Source organism: Heterodontus francisci, chromosome 2 (genome assembly GCF_036365525.1).
Source record: "Heterodontus francisci isolate sHetFra1 chromosome 2, sHetFra1.hap1, whole genome shotgun sequence".
In the NCBI taxonomy this organism is placed as follows: domain Eukaryota; kingdom Metazoa; phylum Chordata; class Chondrichthyes; order Heterodontiformes; family Heterodontidae; genus Heterodontus; species Heterodontus francisci.
This window is the reverse complement of record NC_090372.1, coordinates 110,678,245-110,705,573: the sequence shown is the minus strand read 5'-3', so window position 1 is coordinate 110,705,573 and position 27,329 is coordinate 110,678,245.

The following is a 27,329-nucleotide window of genomic DNA, read 5'->3' as shown; positions in this document are numbered from 1 at the left end:
CACCCTTCCTATTCCTGAGCTCCACCCATATTGCCTCGCTGCACGACCCCTCCAAGGTGTCCTCCCGCAGTACAGCTGTGATATTCTCCTTAACAAGTAATGCAACTCCCCCACCCCTTTTACATCCCCCTCTATCCCGCCTGAAGCTTCTAAATCCAGGAACATTTAGCTGCCAATCCTGTCCTTCCCTCAACTAAGTCTCTGTAATAGCAACAACATAGTTCCAAGTACAAATCCAAGCTCTAAGTTCATCTGCCTTACCTGTTATACTTTTCGCATTGAAACAAATGCACTTCAGACCACCAGCCCCGCTGTGCTCAGCAACATCTCCCTGCCTGCTCTTCCTCTTATTCTTACTGGCCTTATTTACTAGTTCCCCCTCATTTATTTCACTTTCTGTCCTACTGCTCTGGTTCCCACCCCCCTGCCACACTAGTTTAAACCCTCCCGAGTGACGCTAGCAAAGCTCGCAGCCAGGATATTTGTGCCTCTCCAGTTTAGATGCAAACCGTCCTTCTTGTCCAGGTCCCATCTGTCCCTGAAGAGATCCCAATGGTCCAGATATCTGAAACCATCCCTTCTGCACCAGCTGTTCAGCCACGTGTTTAGCTGCACTATCTTCCTATTTCTAGTCTCACCGGCACGTGGCACAGGGAGTAATCCTGAGATTACAACCCTAAAGGTCCTGTCTTTTAACTTTCTATCTAACTCCCTAAACTCCCCCTGCAGGACCTCGTCACTCTTCCTGCCTATGTCGTTGGTACCAATGTGTACCACAACCTCTGGCTGTTCACCCTCCCCCTTCAGAATGCCCCCTGTCCGTTCAGAGACATCCTTGACCCTGGCACCAGGGAGGCAACATACCATCCTGGAGTCTCCTTCACGTCCACAGAAGCACCTATCTGTGCCCCTGACTATAGAGTCCCCTATAAGTATTGCTATTCTGCACTTTGTCCCTCCCTGAACAACAGTGCCAGCCGTGGTGCCACTGCTCTGGCTGCTGCTGTTTTCCCCTGATAGGCCATCCCCCCCAACAGTATCCAAAACAGTATACTTGTTAGAGAGGGGGATAGCCACAGGGGATTCCTGCACTGACTGACTGCCCCTTCTAGCGGTCACCCATCTATCTGCCTGCACCTTGGGTGTAACCACTTCTCTAAAACTCCTGTCTATGATGCTCTCTGCCACCTGCATGCTCCTAAGTGCATCTAGTTGCCGCTCCAACCGATCCATGCGGTCTGTGAGGAGCTGCAATTGGGTACACTTCCTGCAGGTGTAGTCGTCCGGAACACTGGAAGCATCACGGACCTCCCACATCTCACAGGTGAAGCACTTCACCCCTCTAACTGACATTTCTAGCACTAATTAATAAATTAATTTAAGATAAATAAATACTTATTAAATCCTTACTAAATTGTGATAACTATATGGTCCCTAGTGCTAAATTCCTACTATAAATATTAAATGCTAACTAAATACAGTAATCTCCTCCCTCTGGTTTAGTTACTCTACTTATTAATTAGTTAATTAGGGTTTTAATCAATTTTTATCAATGTTTTATTTTCAAATTCAGTAAAAAAATCCCTACCAGCCAATCAGGTCACAGCTTTCCTGTGACGTCACTTTCAGTTTTTTTTTACCAGAGGTAAGTTTTTTATACTTACCAGTCCGGAACTCTGCCCTCCGAGTCTTCTCCCAGTCAGCTATGCTCTTTGGAAGCTCTGGGCTCCCCTCACTCTGAGGACAGGTAGGAAATGAAAGGAGCTCCTCACTCCCTCCTTACCAAACCTCCTCACTTACCAAACTTCCACTGTAGCACTCTAGTGCAAATAAAGTCTGCACTGTAAGATGGCTCACTTTTATACTGACTCACTCTCGCCCCCTGAAAACTGGTTTAAACCAATTCTCGAATTAACAAGGTGCAGCTGTAAGCAGAGCCTGAGTGAACCCTGTTTAAAGCTGGTCTAAAACTCACCTTCCCCAACCCTAACAGCAACTGTTAAGTTGATCTGCTAAATAAAAGACAGATTAGATTTAAGATAAAATTAACCCTTAATTATCCTCACTTACCAAACTTCCACTGTAGCACTCTATTGCAACCCAAGTCAGCACTCCAGCGCAAAAAAAAAACCGTGTGAGAAACCCAGAAATAAGTGCAGCCCTTCTGTCGATGACTTTTTAACCCAGTCACTGTATTAGCATATCATTTCCAGGTTTCCCAACCAATTAGCTTGAGAGGCATTATGACAACTCACATGAGTCGACTTCGACTCCAATATTTAAAGGGATACTACAAACATGCAATTTGATGGAGATTGGAGTTGCGAGCACAATAGAAGGAATTGGCAGAATGGAGTCCTGACATTCAAAAGCTGTTCACATTTTAGTGATGCCCCATGGATGTGATGTTGTGGGCTGTGAGGGCCTGCAGGGAGATAGTTGTCCCTACTGATGGGAGGAAGAAGCCTGCTCATGAAACAAAAAAGGCCTGGCTGGAGTTTGTCCATGAGAATAGCAGCAGGAGTGTGGTGTGTGGTGCCATGCTGATGGATTCAATGTCAAAAGCAGTTTAATGACCTAAACAGGGTTGGAAAGGTGAGTGCAGTGGCACATTCAACTCCATCTTGATGTATGCATCACCCTAACACCCTCACTCTGCCTCTGAAACCTACTCAAGTACATCACACTTCATACCAACTTTCCTTGCACTTCCTCAAACCCCCAGCTGTCCATCCACTACTAACACTCAATCTCATCTTTATGCAATGTTGTACCTCTCCCTTATAGTCACCCTCAACAAATGTTTTTCATCCAGCCATTCAACAAATGATATTACTCTCATTCATAGGTCTCTTCTTTCCCTCCTTACAGAAGGGGACAGCACAGAACACCAGGGAGAAGCAATAATCCCTTAACTGACAGCTGCAGAGGTGGAGGTGTATGGCTGTTGGAGATGAAGAGATGGGGGCCTCCTGGTGATAGAATTAAATATCAGACAACCACATGTCATACAATACTCACTCTTGATGTCAGTAGCAAGTAAATAGGATTATGTCAATAATCATCACTTAAAACATTCTTACCTTGACAATTCTAATTCATGTCATTAATCTCCCACAGGACTTTTAAGCGTTCCACAGAGGATGATGATGAATGCTTAGAGGATGTCACTCACTCTGGGGGTGTACTTCTACAGGACTCATGTAGACTATGCACCAGCTCAGATACACATGCTTTGATGAGGCCAGTATGGTAGATAGCTGGGCTTTCACCTGGTGACTCACACATTGCAGAATGAAGGAGGTCACTGATTCTCTTGTGGCATTGGTGCAGTAACCTCACAACTGCAGAGCTCCTCTGCGATCTCCATCCAGACTTGCTTGGTCAGGTGGGAGGACCTCTTCTTGCCATCACTAGGGAAGAGAACCTCCCGCCTTTCCCTAGCAACCTGGAAGAGAATATCCAGGGAGGCATTGCCAAACCATGGGGCCACCCAGGGTCTTGCCTCTGCTGTACTTCAGTGCCTCTTTTCTGGCGGGGGTGGAGTTTGGGGTGGGGATCCAGAAATTACTCCAACACCAGTTTGAACAGAGAACACAAACAGCAAATGACTTAAATGCAACAATGCAAGCAGGCTGTCAGGGCTTTAAATATGGTGCCAACACCTTCTTCGGAGTCATTTGACACCATATTTGGCACCTCGATGCCTGCCCCGTTCACATGATTGGATGGGCCCCACACCTCCATTCTGATAATTGACCACCCGCTGTGAAATTGTGGTGGGCTGGCCACACACGTGACGAGCTGTAATGGCGCTTGTCACATTTCAAGTTGAAGGATCGCATTTGAAGTCACAGATTCAACTGTAACAAAGATTTACTAAGCTTTAATAAAAAAGACTTCTGTTGAGTTCTTCCTGACTGCTGCTCACTGTGGAATATATGCTTCTCTGACTTTACAACAACCCTCAGGTCAGGTGCTTTCCCCAAAACACTGATTTCCTTTCAGTTTCATTTCCAAGTACCATATCATCTCTAATTCGAGCCCACACATACAATCATGATAGCACCCACTTCCAGGTCCACCACTGGGATCCACAATGGGTTCACTAAATTCAGCCCTATGAATGCCACCTTAAGTAGGATGAATGTTACCCTCGCCTTGGCTACTCATTGCTCAAAGGCAGGAAGCAAAGGTTAATAGTCAATGGGTGTTTTTATGACTGGCAGGCTGTTTCCAGTGAGGTTCCACAGGGGTCACTGTTGTTTGTGGTGTATATCAATGATTTGGACTTGAATGTAGGGGTATGATTAAGCTTGCAGATGATACAAACTAATGAAGAAGAAAGCTATAGACTGCAGGAAGATATCAATAGACTAGTCAATGGAACAGTGCCAAATGGAGTTCAATCCAGAGAAGTGTGAGGTAATGCATTTGGGGAAGGTTAACAAGGCAAGGGAATACATAATAAATGGTTGGATACTGAGAAGTGTAGAGGAACAGAGGGACCTTGGAGTATAAGTCCACAGATCCGTGAAGGTGGCTGGACAGGTAGATAAGATGGTCAAGAAGACATACGGGATACTTGCCTTTCTTAACCAAAGCAAAGAATATTAGATCAGGGAGGTTATGCTGGAACTGTATAAAATCCGGCTAGGCCACAGCCGGAGTATTGTGTATTTTTCTGATCACCACATTATCAGAAAGATGTGAGTGCACTAAAGAGGATAACAGAGGAGATTTATGAGGATGCAGCCTGGACAGTAGAATTTTAGTTAGGAGGAAAGATTGGATAGGCTAGGATTGTTTCCTTTGGAACAGAGGAGGCTGAGGGGAGGCCTAATTGAAGTGCATAAAATTATGAGGGATCTAGATAGGGTGGATAGGAAGGCCCTATACCCCTTGGTTGAGGGGTCCATAACCAGGGGGCATAGAGTTAGGGTAAAAAGTAGGAGGTTTAGAGGGGATTCCTTCACCCAAATGTGGTGGGAATCTGGAGCTCACTGCCTGAAAGGCTGGTAGAGGCAGAAATCCTCAGAGCATTTAAAAAATACTTGGATATGCACTTTAAGTGCAGTAATCTACAATTCTACTGACCAAGAGCTGGAAAGTAGGATTAGGCTGAATAGCTACTTGTTGGCCGGCGCAGACACAATGGGCTGAATGACCACCTTCTGTGCTGTAAATTTCTATGATTCTTTGATTCTATGATTGCCCAACTGATCTGCAGCAAAGTACTATCCAGCTTAATGCAGAGAAGTTTAGGAGGGCCATGAGAGGGTTGATGGTGAAAGGGGACATGGAAATAGGGACTCGGCTTAAAGCACTTCCACTTCTCACCCGTTGTCCCCCATTCAATTGGTGCCCCACATGTGGCCTCATGTCCCGATGGACAAGTCTGGTTCTGCACAGGTACAGATGGACAAGACTTTGGCGGGGCCCTCATAAGCTCCAAACCCAGGGTATGTCATCCAAGGGCATCTTAGCAGTTGGAGCAGGGATCTGAGCAGCCTGCCTCTACCTCTGCTGAAACAACAGTGGTTGCAGCATGTAGAAATGTTAAGATGAGGAAGAGTAAAGATTTGTACAAAAGCAAAATACAGCAGGTGCAAGAAGTATGAAATAAAAACAGAAAATGCTGGAAATACTCGTCTGGTCAGGCAACATCTGTGGAGAAAGAAACAGAGTTAATGTTTCAGGTCAATGACCTTTTGTCAGAACAGGAATAGTTAAAATTTGTTGTTGTACAAGTGTATGCACATGGATGTGCTACACAATTTTAGATTGTTAAGTATCTGTTTAATTTTTGAGGCACATAAATATTATTTGTTTCCTCCACTTTCCTGTCTTATCCATTTTTGGATGTTGCCTGGCCAGTGGCCTTTTCACTTGTGATGAATGGCAAGACAAGAATTGCCACCAAACACTGTAAAAGGAATGCTTGGATATTTGCGGGCCTGCTTTTTGTTGGGGGAATGGTGGAGTTGAAGTGGCTTTTGCATGTGGCTGTCAGATAGGTGACAGGTGGAACCAAACTGAAGCTCATAATAACGAGGGCATCCTGAGCATCCCGGGCATTAATGTGCATCGCTGCTGGTGCAGTGGCTGCATCACATTCCATGTTCTCTGATTCTTCCTCCTGCTCCTCCTTAGAATCATTTGAAGAGGCTCTGTACTCTGCACCTTGTTCATCCACTAGGTCGAAACCTTGCTGCTGTGCAATGCTGTGCAGAGCGCAACGTATCATGACCATTCTAGAGAGTCTGGCTGGTGCGTACTGAAGGAAGCCTGCAAGTCTGTCCAGGCACCTGAAGCACTTCTTCAACATGCCAATGGCTTGCTCAATGACATGTCTGGTTGTCATAAGTCTTTCAATGCATCACTCCTGGGTCTCAGTGGTTGCATTCCTCATGGGTGTCACCAGCCATGTTTAAGTGGGTATATTTTGTCTCTAAGAAGCCAGCTGGTAAGCATGCTTCCAGGTGTGAAGAGATCAGGATGGCTGGACTGCTGCAGGACAAAAACATCATGGCAGCTGCCTGGGAACCTTGCACTTACCTGCATCAAGATCTTTTCATCATTGCACACCAGCTGCATATTGATGGTCTAAAAGCTCGTGCAGTTGATGAATACTGCTAGATGATGTGGGGGTGTCTTAATTGCCACATGAGTGCAGTCAATGACATCTTGTACCTGAGGAAAGCTAGTTAGAGCCACAAACCCAAAAGCCTGCTCATTCTGACTGGCATAATTGCAGAAAAAGTTGACATAACTGGCGGCCTTAGCAAACAAGCCTTCTGTCACCTGTCTTAAGCATTTGTCTGCTGCCGACTGCAAGATCTGCAAATGTCTCTGGCAGATCCCTGGAGAGATATAGGGGCAAAGAAGTTGAGGGCGGTGCTGACTTTGACAGTCACTGGTAAAGCATGGCCACCAGGTTCACTGGGCAGCAGGTCTTTTTCCAGCAGACTGCAAATGAGACAACACCCTGAGACAACACCCTGAGCCTCCGTAGATCTTCTTAGGCAGTTCCTCGGGAACGAGGATGACTTTCTTTCACTCCAGGGTTGTGGGCCCTTATATGACTGAATAGGCCAATGCTGGATCTGCACACTCTGCCACAGGCGGGGCAGGCGGTGTTTAGTGAGACGAGTGAATGGGATGCTCGAATTTCCGAGCGCTCCTTTCGCTGTTTGCACTTGGTCGCTGCCTGGGCATGTCGACGTTGTTCGAACTGGCTGGCAACATCACGGAACACTCCTTCTCTATTTTGGGCTGTCTTGGGCAAGAGGTTCCCACAAATCAGTGGGGATGTCACATTTTTTCAGGGAGGCTTTAAGGACATCCTTGTAGCATTTCCTCTGCCCTCCTGGTAGCCTCTTGCCATGACAGAACTCAGAGCAGAAAGCTTGTTTTGGGAGGCTTGTGTCAGGCATGCAGATGATGTGGCCCACCCAGCGTAACTGACTCCCCATGATCAGTGTCTCGATATGGGGGATGTTGGCCTGAGAGAGGACACTGATATTGGAGCGCCTGTCCCGCCACTAAGTTTGCAGGATCTTGCGGAAGTACTGCTGGTGATAATCTCTCCAGGGCTTTGAGATGTCTGTTGTACAATGTCCATGTTTCTGACGCATACAGGAGGGCAGGTAACACTGCGGCCCTGTAGACCTTGAGCTTGGTGCCAGGTTTGAGTTCTTTGTTGTCAAACACTCTTTTCCTCAGACGACTGAAGGCTGCACTGCCACACTGAAGGCGATGCTGAGTTTCATCGTTGTTGTCTGCCCTTGCTGAGAGGAGGCTCCCAAGGTATGGGAAGTGATCCCCATTGTCATGTGGTTCACCGTGGATCTTGATAGTCGGGGGCCAGTGTTGCGCTGCGGGTGCAGGCTGATAGAGGACCTTTGTCTTCCGGATGTTTAGCTTAAGGCCCATTCTTTCATACGTTTCCGTGAATGCATCGATGAGGGTTTGAAGCTCGGCCTCTGAGCGTGCGCATACGCAAGCATCGTCAGCATACTGCAGCTCAATGACAGAGGTTGGAGTGGCCAGTATGGACTGGAGACGATGTAGGTTAAATAGTTTGTCACTCGTCCTGTAGAGTAGATCTACTCCAGCAGGGAGCTTCATGGAGATGAGGTGGAGTGTTGCGGAAAGGAAGATGGAAAAGAGCATTGGTGCGATGACACAGCCTTGCTTGACCCCAGTTTGCACTTGGATTGGCTCAGTGGCAGATCCATTGGCAAGGATTACAGCTTGTACGTCGTCGTGCAACAGGTGGAGGAGGATGGTGACGAATTTCTCCGGGCAGCCAAATTTGAGGAGGATGTTCCATAATCCCTCCCAGTTGATAGAGTCGAAGACCTTTGTGAGGTCAAAGAAGGTCATGTATAAAGGTTGCTGCTGCTCTCTACATTTTTCTTGGAGTTGTCTTGCTGTGAAGATCATGACCGCTGTGCATCTTGATGAATGAAATCCACCTTGTGATTCTGGTAGGAGCTCTTCGGTCACGGGCAGGAGGCAGTTGAGAAGGACTCTTGCGATGACCTTCCCTGTGGCGGGCAAAGGGATACCCCTCTGTAGTTACCACAGTCGGTCTTGTCGCTTTTTTTGAAGATGGTCACAATTACAGCATCTCGGAGATCCCCTGGAATGCTGTCTTCCTTCCAGATGAAGGAGATGAGACCATGTATTTGTGTCAAGAGTGCCTCTCTGCCGTAATGTAGAATTTTCGTGGGAATTTCCCCCATGCCGGCAGCCTTATTATTGTTAGCTGTCGGATGGCCTTTTCGATCTCCTGTTGGGCTGGGGTTGTACTGAGGTCATGGTGGGTAGCATGCTGTGAATGTGGTCAAGGGCGCTCACATCAAGGACTGAGTCATGATGGAGATCATCTTCGAAGTGCTCCTTCCAACGAGTGCTGACTGCCTCTTTGTCCTTGATCAGCGCCACTCTATTCTTTGCTCTCAGTGGGAGCCTCCTGAGATACTGGTTTGCCAACATGTTGAGGAAGCTTACCCTCTGCCTGTGCACCCTTTGTGCTGGGTATTACCTCCTGCGAGCTGTGCCTCTCTGCTGTCCGCTTCTCTCCTGTGTAGTTGCAGGTCTGTAAGGAAGACTGTTGCATCTCCTGCTGCTCCTGCTGCTGTTGTTGCTGGTGCTGGTGCTGTGGATGCTGTTGGTCATCATGGCCCTCATCTAAGGTCCAAAATAACACAACCCACACTCATGGTGATCTGATAGATCGGAGCGCCAAAGTGCAGATTAGCCATTAAAACCCCTAAAGTTGTGAAAGTAAGCTTCAAAGTTGTCAAAGTTACCTCTCAGTATAAGTACTGTGAACAAAGCCTTTCAAACAAGCAGGTAAGAAAGCAGCTGGAGGTTTCACTACTTATTCACATATTTCCCCGCCATATCTTCAGTTCCCTAAATTGCTGTTGTGTTCTTGTTTTGTTTTCACTGGTGCTTGGGAAATCTGTGAACCCACAGTTAAATTGCAAAAGCATGTTAATATCACTGTAAATGGCTGATTAGCATATTGAAATTGACAACACCCACCTTTCCCAGGGGAGATGCGCATAAACAGCCTAATGCGCTGCTGTCAACAAATTGAAGCCGCTTCCCAACACTGTAAATTTCCTTGGTTTTAACTCCCTAACCCACATGATCCTGCACATTAATTCAGCTTTTGGTATAAGGTGATGCAAGGTGAGAAGCGGACAACAATCACATTGGCTCATGCTAGAGGTCTCCAGCCTGTCAATTGCTCAGCCCCATTAATTCCCACTCTGCCCTCTCACCTTGTTCAACCTGACGAGTTTCAGGAAGCCATGGAAACCTGTGCGCTGATTGTTAAAGGCAGAATCCAGGGTTAAAGATGCAGTCAATTAATTGGCACCTGGCATATCTTAATAACAGACCCCCTGCTTGCACACTCACGAATGCGCTCCAGGAACCCGACAACGTTCTGACAGGTTGGCATTTTTGATGTTTTAACCTCCCGCATGCATCCGCACCCACCCACCCTGGAAGGTTAAAACTCCCCCCATTGTTTCAGGTCGATGATCGTTCATCAAAAAATGTAGTTAATTTGGCATTAAGACCTGGCCTTACAGTGGAGTGAGATGATCCCTGCAGGAGCTTTATTTCACTCCAGTCCAGCTTCAAGCCAGGCGAGGATAGTGACCACTTTCACAGCCATTGAGAGAGCACAGCGGACATAGTTTGAGGTCTTGCTGCAGTTGATCATGGAGATCATCTGATGCTTCGTTGACAAAGTAAATGCTTGTTATACACACCTCAGAGAGGCACTTATAAGACCTGTGCTGCCTGTATATTCTATGGGAGGGGTGACACATGATGAGTTGCAGCCTTAATTCCACCTTTATCATTTAATCCTGGCAGCTACTGTGCCTCATACACCCCAGTCTAACTTACTAACCATGTATTAGTTCAGCAAATCCAGAAAGTTTACAGCTGCTCAGCCATTGGCCCTCACTTTGACACTTAGCAGGTGGGTCATGGGAAGGCGTAGTGGGCTAAAAAGTCAATAGGGCCATTAGCAGGCAGGGAGATTGTGATCCGCGATTACCGTGTCTGGTCGAAATGATGCAGGTAACACGCAAACCTTGTGCTGCTTGCTCATCTCAATGATTCTGGCTTGCAGCTGCTGACTGACTGCAATCGCAGCAGGGGGCCCAGGTGGATTCAAGGCTAGTGCCTATTAAAGCTAGTCTTCACCTCTTAAAGGAAACTTAAAGTGCATTCAGGCTGCAGCAACTGGTGGAACTGAATCCAAATGTGTTTCAAAAAGGAATAAGACAAGGAATGAATGGAACAATAGGCCAGAGAAAGAGAAAGAGAGACAGAGGGCTTCCAGCTTCTAAATGTGACACCGTAGGCCTTACTCCAGGAGGTGGAAAGGAACAGAGATGTCATGTTTCTGCGGTACACCAGGAGGCACTCCAGGCACACACTGTGAAGGGAAAGGAAACAAGAAGCCATTGAGGTCAATTTAAGGAATCCAGCCCTGAGTTCCTAGTTGCAGTGCTGCAAAAATTTCAATGACTTCACATGAGTGGTCAAAGTCAGTGAATGTGTCTTCAAATGTCATCTCCTACTCACTGCACCACCAACCTCTCACACTGCTTAATGCACCACAGCCTTATCACTCACCCAGTAGCATTCAGGACTCATGTCTATCATTCAGAGGTGGCATCTCACCCTTACACACTTACCACTGCTACCAACCTCACATCCACATCTCACAGCTTCCACATACAGGCACATCACCCAAATACCTTGCAACACACTCACTGACACTCTTCTCTCTCTCTTGTAGGACAAGGTCACACAAAACAGTAGTCAGCAGCAGAGAACTGACAGGAGAGAGGCACGCCAAAATCTCCTAAGCCCCTTGGAGGAGACGGTGCCACAAATAATTGGTCCCCTTCGACAACATCTTCCAAACCCGGGACCTCTATCTCCAAGAAGGACAAGTGGTGAAGGTGGAATTAGAATTTAATTAATAAAAATATGGAATTAAAAAGCTAGTCTAATGATGGCCATTAAACCATTGTCGATTGTTGTAAAAACCCATCTGGTTCACTAATGTCCTTTAGGGAAGGAAATCTGCTGTCCTTACCTGGTCTGGCCTACATGTGACTCCAGACCCACAGCAATGTGGTTAACTCTTACATGCCCTCTGAAATGGCCTAGAAAGCCACTCAGTTGTACCTAACCGCTACAAAGTCAATAAAAAGGAATGAAACCGGACGGACCACCCAGCATCGACCTAGGCACCAGAAACGACAACGGCAAACCCAGCCCTGTCGACCCTGCAAAGTCCTCCTTACTAACATCTGGGGGCTTGTGCTAAAGTTGGGAGAGCTGTCCCACAGACTAGTCAAGCAACAGCCTGACATAGTCATACTCACGGAATCACACCTTACAGACAATGTCCCAGACACTGCAATCACCATCCCTGGGTATGTCCTGTCCCACCGGCAGGACAGACCCAGCAGAGGTGGCGGGACAGTGGTCTACAGTAGGGAGGGAGTTTCCCTTGGAGTCCTCAACATTGACTCCGGACCCCATGAAGTCTCATGGCATCAGGTCAAACATGGGCAAGGTAACCTCCTACTGATTACCACCTACCGCTCTCCCTCAGCTGATGAGTCAGTACTCCTCCATGTTGAACACCACTTGGAGGAAGCACTGAGGGTGGCAAGGGCACAAAATGTACTCTGGGTAGGGACGTCAATGTCCATCACCAAGAGTGGCTCGGTAGCACCACTACTGACAGAGCTGGTCGAGTCCTAAAGGACATAGCTGCTAGACTGGGTTTGCGGCAGGTGCTATCATGGAGTTGGCCACCACGTCCATGGTGGAAAGAATGGGGTCCAAGCTTTGCACGAAGCCCAGTGCCAAATTGCAGCCAAACTCCTCCATGCTCCTTAACGGCAAGGCTATCTAGCAGTCTTGTCAATGCACCAAGCATTTCAGTGTGCATGACCATCAACGTTCTTCTTTTATTCATTCATGGGATGTGGGCATCGCTGGTTAGGACAGCATTTATTGCCCATCCCTAATTGCCCTTGAGAAGATGGTGGTGAGCTGTATTCTTGAACCGTTGCAGTCCTTAGGGTGTAGGTACACCAACAGTGCTGTTCGGAAAGGAGTTCCAGGATTTTGACCCATGAACAGGAAAGGAATGGCGATATAGTTCCAAGTCAGGATGGTGCGTGGCTTGGAGGGGAACTTGCAGGTGGTGGTGTTCCCATGTATCTGCTGCCCTTGTCCTTCTAGGAGGTAGAGATCGTGGGTTTGGAAGGTGCTATCGAAGGAGCCTTGGTGAGTTGCTGCAGTCCATCTTGTAGATACTACTTACTGCTGCCACTGTGCACCGGTGATGAAGGAATTGAATGTTGAAGGTGGTGGATGTGGTGCCAATCAAGCAGGCTGCTTTGTTCTGGATGGTGTTGAGCTACTTGAGTGTTGTTGGAGCTGCACTCATCCAGACAAATGGAGAGTATTCCATCACACTCCTGACTTGTGCCTTGTAGATGGTGGACAGGCATTGAGGAGATGGGAGTGAGTTAATTGCCACAGAATTCCTAGCCTCTGACCTGCTCTTGTAGCCACAGCATTTATGTGGCTGCTCCAGTTTAGTTTCTGGTCAATGGTAACCCACAAGATGTTGATAGTGGAGGATTCAGTGATGTTAATGCCATTGAATAACAAGGGGAGATGGTTGGATTCTGTCTTGTTTGAGATGGTCATTGCCTGGCATTTGTGTGGCACAAATGCTACTTGCCATTTATCAGCTCAAGCCTGGATGTTGTCCAGGTCTTGCTGCATCTGGACACAGGCTGCTTCAGTATCTGAGGAGTTGCAAATGGTGCTGAACATTGTGCAATCATCAGCAAACATCCCTACTTCTGACCTTATGATGGAGGGAAGGTCATTGATGAAGCAGCTGAAGATGGTGGGTATAGGTTCTCCTATATGCTATCCCATTGAAGTCCTCATCAGAGTCCTTTACAGCAGAACTCATCTATGACTTTGTCCTCAAGTGGGCTGGGACGCATGTTATACTTTCCTCTAGTCTCGCTGCAGCCCACTCATGTGACTCACCATGTGCTGATACCATCTCTGTAGTACCCTGTACACGTAGAGCTACTATCTGAGCTGCTGTCTATGAATGTCAGTTCAAGTGACATTCTCTCCTGCTTAGAGAGAAAACTATAAAGTCCCTACTCCTTGTGCACAGGGCCTCTGTCACCTCCCTAATGCAGCGACGCACAGTTGGAAATGCTGCTGTCTCCAGACTGGAAGGATCCGCTGGTGTAGAAATTGTGGGCCATGGTGATCTTCACGGCCACTGGCAGCACTGTCCTCATCCTGCTCTGTAGCTGCTTGGAGGAGTGGCACAGTTCAGTGACCAACTCCTTGGTAAATTGTAGCTGCCTCAGGCATTGCTCCTGGTTGAGGGGAGGTAGAAGTGTCCTCTGAATACTGTCAGCTGGTACAGCCTTTTATTCAGTGTCCTCCTCCTCCTTCTCCCTCTGCACAGAGCTAACCCTCTCTGCTGTCTGTACTTCATCTCCCTGTCATGCTGCAGCCCAAGAGGGACTGCAACTTAGACCCCATGAATTATAGCAGGCTTTCTGTTGACAAGCCTTCAAACTCCACTGACATCCTTGGAAAAGGCCAACACCACTCACTTCTGACTCCAACAACATTTCAGAACTCCCCTGACAACACTGTACACAGTACTTCCACTAACTGCAGTGGCAAAAGGAAGTTAAAAACACCTCGCCTGAAAATCCCATGCTGCGCACTTTAAATAGTGTTAGTGGGGGGGGGGCCCTTCATGCACAAACAGGACCTGTGAGGTCCACAATTACAAGTGTGGCATGCCACGCAATGCACACCAGAAGTGGTTGGACGCATTTTGGCTGCAGTTTTTGGTACTCTGGTTTCTCTGACACCAGCAGCACTACGGAGGCCAATTCTTTCAGCCAAAATGTGTACGGGAACTCAGGGGAAGTATTTTAATGATGCATAACAGACAAAAAAAAACATTTTCAGCTTTGTCCTGGCTCAGAAAATTCTTGCAGTATTTATGTGCCACTAATGCACTGAGGACAGCTGAGGAAATTTGCATGCTTCATATAAATGCCCCCAAATTGAATTCCAGGTGGCAGGAATTTGAGTTATGAGCAAGCTGGAACTATGTACATGGTTTCTAAAGTGAATTAAATGTATTCTTAGAGAGGGAGGGGTTTGGAGAAGAAATGGCAAAAATGTGAGTAGGTGGGGTTGATTTAGTAACTAGGGGTGAACTTGTTGTATCCTGCTCCTAAAAATCCTTTTGTTCTTATCGTACCATGTCTAGCCTCTAGTCAATATGTGTCCATAAAGCAAATGAGAATTAGTGACTCATGCAATACAGTCAAAACTGCATTACCATGTCGGGGCATTCCCACTTAAATTGTAATTATTTTAAAAAAGCATGTACAAAATTGTATGGAATTTAAATATGGCAAACATATATCAAAATAATAGAGTGGATTTAACAGCTGACTAATGCAGTTGTGATGTTACACTAAACTGTATCACAGAAGATGTTGTTGGCAATAGAGTTGTCATGGGAACCTTTGGAGAGCAGTTTGCAATTTCTCTCCAACTGGACACAGGTTGGAAATAGTACATATATTTGTGAATTTACATGATGTTTTTACAGACTCGCACAGGGAAAGACAATAGTTCAAATAGAAAGTTATCTCATGAGTGTTATTTGATGCATTGTTCACTGCAGTCTATCAGATTTTAGAAATTCCACCCAAGTAGACAGCTTAAGATCTTTGAATTGGTCTTAATGCGTAATGCTTAACACAAGATTAATGCAGGAATATGAAATTTCCTTTCCTGCTATTTTAACAGAGGTTCTAAACTATTTAAAATAAATAGGCTAATACATCAGATCATTTAGCAAAGGAGTTTGAATTTAGACATGCTCAACAATTGTACTTTAATATTTGAAGAGTCTAACTTCAGCTAAAGGGGAGAGGTAAAATATTTCTTGAATAGTTTTTATAGCATACAATAAGTGTGATGTGGGATGATGTTCTTTTGTGAGGTATAAATAATTTATTAAAGCAAAATACTGCGGATGCTGGAAATCTGAAATAAAAACAAGAAATGCTGGAACCACTCAGCAGGTCTGGCAGCATCTGTGAAAAGAGAAGCAGAGTTAACGTTTCGGGTCAGTTCCGAAGAAGGGTCACTCACCCGAAACGTTAACTCTGCTTCTCTTTTCACAAATAATTTATTTTTGCGTTGTTACTTTCAATGCTGTGACACAGGATACTTTGCCACATCATATCACAAATATATCTAAAGCATTCTTTAAACATTATTCTAACATGTTTTCAAATTAAAGGTTCCAATGACAATTGAATAATTCTGGCATGGTTTAATATTATTAATATCAGATATGTTGTTGCTCAATTCATTTTTAAAAAGGTACATTACAGGTAAGGCAAAATGTTATTTTGGCCTTCCATTTCTTGTTTTTAAGTTTTATATACGCTGCCAATGAAATGGGACTTTTTATCTTCATTACGTATTCTTTTGACAAACCTAAACATCATCAAACTTTTTCTCCATGCCGTAGCTTTGTTTTAGAAACTGAGCACCAGAGTGCATTATTCCAATTAAAATGTGCATGGATTTATGAGTGGCTTTATTCACAAAGTTCCACTTCATCAAAAATGGCATCAATACACAACCTATATCTAGGACAAGGAAAACTATTTGTAGGTTAGGAGTGGTACCAACACCACTCATAGAAAAGTACTGGCTGAAGGAGGATTGCTTAATGGCTGGACTAGTGTACAACCAGGAATGTAAAGGTGCCAGAATGATAAACATATGCCCTTTAAAATAACAGAATCCCTATTAAGGTCCCATAAGGCATTTTTGATCAGGCAATTAGGATAAAACCATTTCCACTGGTCAGCGGGTCAGTAACAAGAGAGCATAAATTTCAGATTACGAGTTGATTTCCCCCAGAAAGAGTGATAGAAGGAGGATCCATAATAGCTTTTAAAGGTAAATGGATAAATAAGTCAAAAGAGTATCAGGAAAGGGCTGGGCACAGTTCAGGCACAATGGACCAAATGGCTCTTTTTCTGTGTTGTGAAGCTCTAACTGTATTTGAGAGTCCAACAGAATTATCAGTTTGGGATGCCAACTGTGAAAAAAGTTTCAGGTTAGAGGCAAAGCTTGTAACTGGACATAAAATGGAACTTACATAGAATCACATAGATTATACAGCACAGAAACAGTCTATTCGGCTCAAGTAGTCCATGCTGGTGCTCATGTTCCACTGGAACCTCCTCCCATCCTTCCACAACTAACTAATAACATAACCCTCTATTCCCTACTCCTTCGTATGCTTATCTAGTTTCTTCCTCTGGTTGTAAAATCTAAGCAGAGAAGGTAATTGTCAGGGAAAGGATGGTGCCAGTTGCTGTAACCTATAGTTTACGCTAGAGTGAGAGCAGACAGCTTGTACTGGGGAGTTACAACGGGGTGAGGAAATGTCTCAAATCATCTATTTACATTATAATGACACTTTATTTTCTGCTAGTGAAAAAATGTACCTGCTATGAAGGGTGAAATTAAGCAACTATTAAATAGCTTATTGGAAGATAACTATGGCCACTGCATCGTGGAGGCTAGGCAGAAATGCATTGTAATGAGCAATATATTTTAAAGCAGCATTACAAAGTTTCCAGAGATGGCTACATCAAAATAATGTACAAAAATATTGAACAAACCAATTTGCTAACAATATTGTTTGTTCTCACACTGATGGACACCTATACAATCCTGTGTTTGCTCTTTGCCTAATGTTTATCTGCTAAAGCAAGCAGAATACAATTAAACATCATGCAAACAAATTACCCTTTGCATCTGTCAAGCTAACGTAGTTATGTATTATTTTGAAATAGTGTAAAAATGCTGCCATAGACCTCAGGGGTTAAATCTCCTGAAATAAACTGCCTATTCAACAGGGTCGGAACTGAAAAGATGAAGATGAGGGATTGCTGCCACCAAGCAGAAAATTTGCACATTTTATGTGTGTCAGTTAATTACAGCACTTCAGAGCTGCTCCTGAAAGGATAAGGCAGCTGCATAAATTTAGCTGTAATCCAGGCAGGCAAAACTAATTTGTAGGGAACGGCCTTATCTAGCTGCTGCAGCTTTCTGAGAAAATTAACCTTGGATATTTGGGCCCTATTCAAAAAGGGTTTGATTTTTTTCTCTTTACCCTGCTCAGTATATGAGAATTTCTAACGCAATACAATACTGACTTTTAAGAGGCACTCCTAACACTCCAGGCAGTTTAGAGTTATTACTGGCAAAGCACAAATTGTTGGCCTTCGTGCCTGTACTTGCAGCTCTTTCTATATGCATCGGAAGGCATATCTGGAATGCATTTTATAATGGGATTGAAGAAGGATGCAAGTCAGTTTAATGTACTTCAAAAAAAAATCATCAAAGTTCATTATGGAATCAGCCATCCATACTGACATGTTCTTTTCATTATAGAAGAAAAATCACCATCATAAAAATCTGTGAGTTTAATGAAGTGTCATAGTTAACTTCTGTCTGTCACTACAATTACAATTTACTCAGAGTGTTCCTTTTTAAATCATTATTAATCGGTTCTACACAACAATTAAAACTTCGCACTTGATTCACAGCAGTGTCAAATGCTTTGCAAAGTGCACATTACCGTCAGATATCCATCTCCTCTGCTCCCACTAAAGCCTCATATTCACTCAGGCTCAATTATTATCTCTCCAATACATCCACAGCATCAAGGCTAAGATGCTAAAACTGATGGTTGCAATTTCTAGAGCACTGGACTATAGGGTCGAGAAATTAATTTGCACCCATTTGTTTTTCAGGTGAAAAACAGGCACTGAACTATCAGCAACAACAACAACATGCTTTTATGGCCTGCACTGTACACACACTCAGCACGTCAGATTGCTTGTGCCACAAGCCATATTAGTTAGAGCAGCGGTTCTCAACTGGGGCTCTGCAGCCCTCTAGGGGTCCATGAGAAGGTTCCAAGGTGTCCACCTAAAATGAAAAAGATTGACATGATAATAGACCAATCAGAATTTGATTTGGGATAAGGTGCCTTGTTAATCAAGAGAAATCGCCCAATGAGAGTGAATTAGAGCTGGGGTCTCTCTGTGTTTGCAGAAAATTTGGTTGATGTGTGGAAGAAATAAGAGAAAAAAAATCAAACCAGTCTGTGTGCAGGGCAAGAGTGGTGCTTGGTATTTGGACACAGTACACAGAGGGACACCTTGGAGCGATACTTTACTTTATTGGCCGAGGCATAGCATATAAGAGCAGGGAGGTTATGATAGAACTGTATAGAATGCTAGTTAGATCACAGCTAGAATACTGTGTACAGTTCTGGTTACTGCATTACAGGAAGGACATAATCGCACTAGAGCTGGTTAAGAGGAGATTTATGAGAATGTTGTCAAAAATGTAGAATTTTACCTACGAGGAAAGACTGGATAGATGGGATTGTTTTCTTCAGAACAGTGGAGGCTGAGGGCAGATTTAACTGAGATGTATAAAATTATGAGGGGCCTAGATAGATTGGATAGGAAGGATCACTTTCCCTTAGTAGCTGTCACATCTCAGGCTGAAATAATCAAAGAAGAAGGGTCACTGACCCGAAACGTTAACTCTGCTTCTCTTTCCACAGATGCTGCCAGACCTGCTGAGTGAATCCAGCAGTTCTTGTTGTTGTTGTGTGTGAAAGAATCAAACTTGAAGTCACAGATCTAACTTTAACAAAGATTTAACAAGCTTTGAATAGAGGATCCTTCTTACTGCTGCTACATGCGCTATCTGACTTTAAAACAACCCCCCAAGGTCAGGTGACTCCCCAGAGAACAGAGAGTTCCTTTCAGTTTCTCTTTCAAGTACCGTATAGTCTCTAATACTCAAGCCCACACATACAATCAGCTAGCATGACATTCTTCCCTTATAAGACCAAAACATGTCCATAATTCTCCTGCTTGGTGTATGTAGCTTAGACTCCATCCCTTACTAAACATACTGTAATAAATTTTGCAAACAAACTTTACAAATCATTATTTTCTTAACTCACTGAATAAATGAATTTCTTCAATTACATTTGCTTTCAAGGGCAATGTTTAGCATACACCATTTTTGTTTTGAACATAATCAAAACACAAAATCTTCACATCGTTTTGGTGGTCTCCTCTCGTGCTGTGCTCTTCCTGTTGTCTCAGGAACTCTGGTCACCACATCAGGATTAGGAAATGTCGTTGGCCCCTCTGGAACCGATGTTTGTCCCTCTGGATAGCAAGCTGTCTGCCTGCCAACAGCATCACTGGCTTGGACATCTGGATTGCTGGATGTCAGTCTTGCCTCAGCTCCTACATCTGGTTCATCTGCTGTAGTGACTTTGTCACCATCATATTTTTTGACACTCCTTCTGGCGACTGCACAATCACACTGTTTCCCTTCTTGGCAAAGGCAATGTACGGCTTGAGGTAATATGGTGTATCCATCTTACTCGGACTTTACCATCTCAGCAATACTTCATCACCTGTTATCACATCAGACTGTCTTGCTCGCCTTCTGTGGTCTGCATAAAAATTTGCAGTGCTCTTTTTCTCAGCATCATGATCGTGAACCTCCTGATTAACTCTGATCAGCTCTGGCATCAGTGCGTATTTTGCATCCAAATAACAACTCAGCTGGGCTCTTTCCCATCATAGTGTGTGTAGTTGCTCTATACATGGCCACATATAACAACAACACCTCCTTCCAGTCTTTACCCTCAGCTTGAGCAATCCTCATCTGTTTCTCTAAGGATTGGTTTTGTTGTTTCACTTCCCCATTTGCCTGTGGCCATTTAGGTGTTATTCTGTGATGGTGAATACCGGTGACTTGCATGTAATCTGCAAAGGTCTGTGAAATGAATTGTGGTGTATAGTCTCAATACAAAGTGACTGGTAGACCATGCATTGCAAATATTTCAGTCAATGCAAACGCCATTTTCTCTGCCGTTGTAGACTTCATTACCACATACTCATAATAATGGCTGTAGTAGTCAATCACCACTAGTATGGACTATCCTGATGGAAATCGGCCTAAGAAGTCAGCTGCTTCACCCTACCATGGTCCAGATGGTAACAGTGTACTGCATACTGGTTCTGGTCGATTGGGTCTACTGACAAGTTGACATCCATGACATGTTTTGACAAACTGTTCCACATCTTTCTGCATCCCTTGCCACTTTACTTTGGTTCATAAGTTTTGCTTAGTACCAACCACTCCCAAGTGACCCTGATGAGCTAGCAGCATCTGTCTAGGCCTAAGCTTTTGTGGCAATATAATTCTGTTACCTCTGAGAACACACTTCCCAATTGTGCACAGTTCATCTCGTATAACCATGTATGTCTTGAATAAGCAATTCTCCCAATTTCCAGCTTGGATTCTCTGTCTGATGTCATTCAATTCTGGATCTTTGTCTGACTCTCTTTCTAGTTGTCACAGCTCTGGGTGTAGCATGAATGATTCAGTTTCCTTCTCTTGTGAAGATCTGTGTGTTTGGTCAATCAGTTCCTTGATCTTTACCTCAACATTCCCTCTCAGACTAAAAGATGTTCTGCGTACAGGCTGAGCTACAGACTTCACATTCTCATCAATGGTTAATCTCACTTGACAGTTGTGCAATTCCCAATTCCTTGAAACACTGGTCCAAACTCCTCTCAAATCTCCACATCGGATTTCACAGAATTCACTTCCAATCCAATTGTAGCACCCCCAAGGCTTGGTCAGTTTCTCTGCTCAAAAGAGGCTCACCATCTTCCTCAATCACTATGAATTCTGTCTCCACACTTTGATCTCCAGCTCTCACACTCGCAGTGAAGCATCCAACAATTTAAAGTGGGGTTTTAGATGTGTAAGGATAAAGTTTTTGATACATTTTTGAGATGTGCACTTGATTCTTTTTGTTCCTCCCACACTGGAACTTTCTCACGGTTGCTCTCATTGACAGAAAACATGTAACCACGATGGCTATTCGTGTCCTCACTCACTGCATCTTCTTCAACTCGTCTCACAGTTGTACTACTTTCATCTCTCTTTCCTTTACATAGTTTGCCAGGCTTACTACTCTGTTCAGCTTTGCTTCTGCACTTCTTGGCAAAATGGGCTCTGCCCCGCATTTTCTACATATCTTTCCCTTGGCAGGGCAGCAATCATCTCTTCCATAGTGCCCCAAGTTGCCACATCTAAAAAACTCTCTCTCAAACATTTGCTGTTTATATTTACACTAACCTGAATTCCATTGTGTCACTCGATTAACCTCAGATTTTGCCATCCCGATTGTAGAAGTGGGATCAAGTTTCATGCTGTGAACTTGTTCATCCACTGCTTCCAAAGCAGCCGCTATTTTCAAAGTGTCATCCAACGTTAAGTCACCTTCTATTTCCAGCAGCCTGTGTCTCAACTTATCCGACTTGCAATGTTGGACCACCTGACCATTATCTGTTTTTTAAAAATTCATTCATAGGATGTGGGTGTCGCTGGCTAGGCCAGCATTTATTGCCCATCCCTAATTGCTCTTGAGAAGGTGGTGGTGAGCTGCCTTCTTGAACCGCTGCAGTCCATGTGAGTTAGGTACACCCACAGTGCTATTAGGAAGGGAGTTCCAGGATTTTGACCCAGCGACAGTGAAGGAACGGCGATATAGTTCCAAGTCAGGATGGTGTGTGACTTAGAGAGGAACTTGCAGGTGGTGGTGTTCCCATGCATTTGCTGCCCTTGTCCTTCTAGTTGGAAGAGGTCACGGGTTTGGAAGGTGCTGTCTAAGGATCCTTGGTGTGTTGCTGCAGTGCATCTTGAAGATGGTACACACTGTTGCCACTGCGTCGGTGGTGGAGGGAGAGAATATCTGAGGATGGTGCGCCAATCAAGCGAGCTGCTTTGTCCTGGATGGTGTCAAGCTTCTTGAGTGCTGTTGAAGCTGCACCCACCCAGGCAAGTGGAAAGTATTCCATCACACTCCTGACTTGTGCCTTGTAGATAGTGGACAGGCTTTGGGGAGTCAGGAGACGAGTTACTCACTGCAAGATTCCTAGCCTCTGACCCGCTCTTGTAGCTATGGTATTTATATGGCTACTCCAGTTCAGTTTCTGGTCAATGGTAGCCCCTAGGATGTTGATAGTGGGGGATTGAGCGATGGCAATGCCATTGAATGCCAAGGGGAGATGGTTAGATTCTCTCTTGTTTGAGATGGTCATTGCCTGGCACTTGTGTGGCGCGCAAATTTACTTGCCACTTATTAGCCCAAGCCTGGATATTGTCCAGGTCTTGCTGCATTTCTACACAGACTGCTTCAATATCTGAGGGGTCGCGAATGGTGCTGAACATTGTGCAATCATCAGCGAACATCCCCACTTCTGACCTTATGATTGAAGGAAGGTCATTGATGAAGCAGCTGAAAATGGTTGGGCCTAGGACACTACGCAGAGGAACTCCTGTAGTGATGTCCTGGAGCTGAGATGATCAACCTCCAACAACCACAACCATCTTCCTTTGCACTAGGTACGACTCCAACCAGCAGAGAGTTTTCCCCTAATTTCCATTGACTTCAGTTTTGCTAGGGCTCCTTGATGCCATACTCAGTCAAATGCTGCCTTGATGTCAAGGGCAGTCACTCTCACCTCACCTCTTGACTTCAGCTCTTTTGTCCATGTTTGAACCAAGGCTGTGATGAGGTTAGGAGCTGAGTGGCCCTGGCGGAGCCCAAACTGAGCGTTACTGAGCAGGTTATTGCTAAGCAAGTGCTGCTTGATGGCACAGTTGATGACACCTTCCATCACTTTACTGGTGATTGAGAGTACATTGATGGGGCGGTAACTGACCGGGTTGGACTTGTCCTGCTTTTTGCGTACAGGACATACCCGGGCAATTTTCCACATTGCCGGGTAGATGCCAGTGTTGTAGCTGTACTGGAACAGTTTGGCTAGGGGCGCGGCAAGTTCTGGAGTACAGGTCTTCAGTACTATTGCCGGAATAGTTAGGGCCCCTAGCCTTTGCAGTATCCAGCGCCTTCAGTCATTTCTTGATATCATGCGGAGTGAATCGAATTGGGTTATTCAAATCCGTCGCAATATAATTGCGTCCATCAGGTGCCTTCCTCAAACGAATCACAAATTGGGCTACTATTTCCCCTTGTTCTGTCTCGTTTGATGGAAAACATGTCTTTGGAATGTGGCAGTTGGCATCACCACATAATGGTCCTTCAAAGCTTTCATTGCACATTCATAATTTACCTTTTCTCCCATGTCAGCCAACGTCTTGACAGTCTCCCTCACCGACGCACCCGCATTGAAAAGTAATAAGTTCCGTCGCTGTGCTTTCTGCACCTCCATCGCCCGTCCAAAAACAAACCGCAACTGCCAGCATACACTTCATACTCCTCCAGCCACGCTTTCCATTTCACACTGACGGAACTGGCATCACCCGTTGGATCAAATGGCTCAATTCCCCAGACTGCAAATATATCAGCTCCAGCAAATGCCATGACACAATCCTAAATATCTACGAATTTACCACTGTATTTTTTTCTTTCTTTATTCTGGTCACCAATGTCACATCTCAGGCTGAAAGAATCAAACGTGAAGTCACAGATTTAACTTGAACAAAGATTTAACAAGCTTTTAATATAGGATTCTTCTTACTAGTGCTACATGTGCTATCTGACCTTACAACAACCCCCCAGGTCAGGTGACTCCCCATAGGACGGAGAGTTCCTTTCAGTTTCTCTTCCAAGTACCGTATAGTCTCTAATACTCAAGATCACACGTACAATGAGCTATCACGATAGTGGTAAGGTCAATAATCAGGACGTATAGATTTAAAGTAATTGATAGAGGGTTTGGAGGGAGTTGAGGAGTAATTTTATTTTCACCCAGTGGGTGGTGGGGGTCTGAAAGCCACTGCCTGAAAGGGTGGTAGATGTAGAACACTCATCGCATTTAAAAACACTTGGATATGTACTGAGGTTCTGTAACCCACAGGGCTATGGCTCAAGAGCTGGAAAGGGGGATTAGGCTGGTTTACTCTTTTTCATCCAGTACGGTTGTGCCATAAACATTTCTATGTTTTCTGTGTTTCTATGAAGGGAGAGTATAGGTCACTTAACAAATCTTGTCCTTTTTTTGTAATTTTTTTATGTTTCTGCTGATCATAAAGCAGCAGATAACAAGGGCAAAACCTTTGCCGGTTGGTTACAGCATAGCAGGAAAGTCCAAAATTTGGAAAAGTGTTTTTATGTCTTTGGAATTGTAGGGTGTTTCCAATCGTGTGAGGGTCATTCAGCCTTGCTGGTCACGACCAAACCCACTTATTTACGGTTGAAGGCCTGGGCTTACCCTTATGAATCACATTGAAGGATGATGAATAATGCAATCGACACAGGTTTCAGATTTCAAATAATAAAAGTATGTTTAATATGGACAGCGAACCTCAATGTGATAAAACTAATGCTAACATTCCTATATGACTAACAACAAATAGATTACTTCCCCTTAAACTTCTCAAACTAAGCCCCTCCGTGTTTCCTTTCTCACAGTCGGTGAACTCCCAACACTACACTAACCCCCTTTTCTAAGGTTTGTTCGGGACATGCAGAGGTAACTCTCCACATGGCTGTGAGTTGAGTATTCTGCAGGCTGTGGATGAAATGCTCACCCTGCTGACTTTGGCTGCCGGGTCGTATCTTCTATGATCGAAGTCCTTGGGGGCCATACCTCTTCCTTAGGGCATGTGACTTCCTTTGGTCCTGGTTGCAGAGAGAGCAGTGTGCTCTGATCTTCTGTCCTGTAGAGCTGTGTGACTGGTGTCCATTTGGTATCAACTGACCTTTCTCTCCTTCCTCAGGCAGCTTCAGTTCTACTATTTCAGCGGTCTTGCTTTTTCTGCCAGAACCGAATGTTCCCTTGTTTTCTGACTGATCTTGTCAGATGGTGGAAAATGCTTCGATTAGTCCCTGGAAAGCTTTGTTTGAATGTGTAGTATTTTCCTGCCTCTCATCCAGCTGGTTTCGGGGGCAGGGGGGGGGGAGGGGGGAAACAAGGGGAACTGTTGGTCTTGCGTCATTTAGTTGAGTACGATATGAAGTGTGAACTGTTTCCGATGGGTTCTGTTGTCTCGATCGATTAACTTGATTCTATCAACTGGTGGATTTCATTGTCTCCTTAGCCCGCTTGGAGCCAGTGATGATGTGGGTGGCTGGCTGAGAGCAGAAGGCAATGTCTCTGTTGGGTGGGGTGGGTTTTGGTTTAGCATTTGAAAGCTTGTCCTTTCTGGTCTGAGACCAACAGCCTGTCCTTTGGTAACTGTGTTTTAAACATGATCCTTTTCGCAGCCATTTTCCCAAAACTGGGGTTTTACCCCTGGCGAATAAAGTCTTGGATTAAAAATGATAATCCTTCAGAGTCAATATACGCATGTGCCATTTGTGTGGAAAAACACAGGCCAAAGCAGGGCTGGCTACAATTTTTTAAATTAATTCGTGGGGAGTGGGCATTGCCGGCAAGACCAGCATTTATTGTCCATCCTTAATTTTTTTTTAAATTCATTCATGGGATGTGGGCGTCATTGGCTGGGCCAGCATTTATTGCCCATCCCTAATTGCCCTTGAGAAGGTGGTGGTGAGTTTCCTTCTTGAACCGCTGCAGTCCATGTGAGGTAGGTACACCCACAGTGCTGTTAGGAAGGGAGTGCCAGGATTTTGACCCAGCGACAGTGAAGGAACGATGAGATAGCTCCAAGTCAGGATGCTGTGTGACTTGGATGGGAACTTGCAGGTGGTGATGTTCCCATGCATCTGCTGCTCTTGTTCTTCGAGGTGGTAGAGGTCGCGGATTTGGAAGGTGCTGTCTAAGGAGCCTTGGTGCGTTGCTGCAGTGCATCTTGTAGATGGTACATCCTGTTGCCACTGTGCGTCGGTGGTGGAGGGAGTGAATGTTTGTGGATGGTGTGCCAATCAAGCGGGCTGCTTTGTCCTGGATGGTGTCGACCTTCTTGCGTGTTGTTGGAGCTGCACCCATCCAAGCAAGTGGAGAGTATTCCATCACACTCCTGACTTGTGCCTTGTAGATAGTGGACAGGCTTTGGGGAGTCAGGAGATGAGTTACTCACTGCAGGATTCCGAGCCTCTTACCTGCTCTTGTAGCCACGGTATTTATATGGCTACTCCAGTTCAGTTTCTGGTCAATGGTAGCCCCTAGGATGTTGATAGTGGAGGATTCAGCAATGGTAATGCCATTGAATGTCAAGGGGAGATGGTTAGATTCTCTCTTGTTTGAGATGGTAATTGCCTGGCACTTGTGTGGCACAAATGTTACTTGCCACTTATCAGCCCAAGCCTGGATATTGTCCAGGTCTTGCTGCATTTCTACTCGGACTGCTTCAGTATCTGAGGAGTCGCGAATGGTGCTGAGCATTGTGGAGTCATCAGCAAACATCCCCACTTCTGACCTTATGATTGAAGGAAGGTCATTGATGAAGCAGCTGAAGATGGTTGGGCCTAGGACACGACCCTGAGGAACTCCTGCAGTGATGTCCTGGAGCTCAGATGATTGACCTCCAACAACCACAGCCATCTTCCTTTGCGCTAGGTATGACTCTAACCAGCGGAGAGTTTTCTTCCGATTCCCATTGACTCCAGTTTTGCT